Source organism: Amblyomma americanum, chromosome 1 (genome assembly GCF_052857255.1).
Source record: "Amblyomma americanum isolate KBUSLIRL-KWMA chromosome 1, ASM5285725v1, whole genome shotgun sequence".
NCBI classification, from domain to species: domain Eukaryota; kingdom Metazoa; phylum Arthropoda; class Arachnida; order Ixodida; family Ixodidae; genus Amblyomma; species Amblyomma americanum.
The window spans coordinates 310,583,175-310,584,041 of record NC_135497.1 but is presented as its reverse complement, the minus strand read 5'-3'; positions in this window follow the sequence as shown (position 1 = coordinate 310,584,041).

Sequence of the window (867 nt, the reverse complement as noted above, 5' to 3'; positions counted from 1 at the left end):
GCCGGGAGAGACATGAAAGGTTTCACTGAAAATTGCCCCATTGATCTCGGAACCCTTCCGCCGGCTTGTAATAGACACAGTAGGCCCTTTGCCTAAAACGAAATCAGGCTATAAGTACTTGCTTACTATGCTTTGTCCCACCACAAAATTTTCCGAAGCAATTCCGCTGAAGGACTTGAGTTCCACAGAAATAGTTGACGCCCTTTTGTTTAGTGTTCGGGAGAATAAAATTTCCGGCCGAAATCCAAGCCGATCAGGCGACGGTCTTTACAAGCGCCTTGAAGACCACGTTCCTAGAAAGATGCGGAATAGAACTGTTGCACAGCTCGGTGTATCATCCGCAGTCCAGCACTGTATAGAAATGGCATTCAGAGCTGAAGCGGGTGCTACGCGCTCTTTGTTATGAGCATAAAGCAAACTGGGAGGATTGTCTGCCGGCCAAACTTTTGGCTTTACGAACAGTCGCACACGAAGTACGGGGTTACACCAGCAGAACTCGTGTACGGAAGAGCCCTCCGCTCTCCCCTCCGATTGCTGAGAGAAATGTGGGAAGAGACAGGAGTGAACCAGACATTGGTTGATCACGTGCTTCAGCTACTGGACCGCCTTAACAACAGGAGGGAATTAGTGAACCGAAATACGAAAGCTGCCCAGGAGGCCGCCAAGGTTTATTCTGACAAAAACGCGCGCCTTTGAGGATTCACCGCATGTGATCGCGTGATGATCCACCGGCCATCGAGAAAAAAATAATCTGGAACTTCACTGGTATGGTCCAGTGGAAGTGTTGCAAAAACTTTCGGAGACGAATTACGCGCTAAGGGTTCCAGGCAGGGGAAAGCAAGTGAGAATTTATCACTGCAGTCTGAT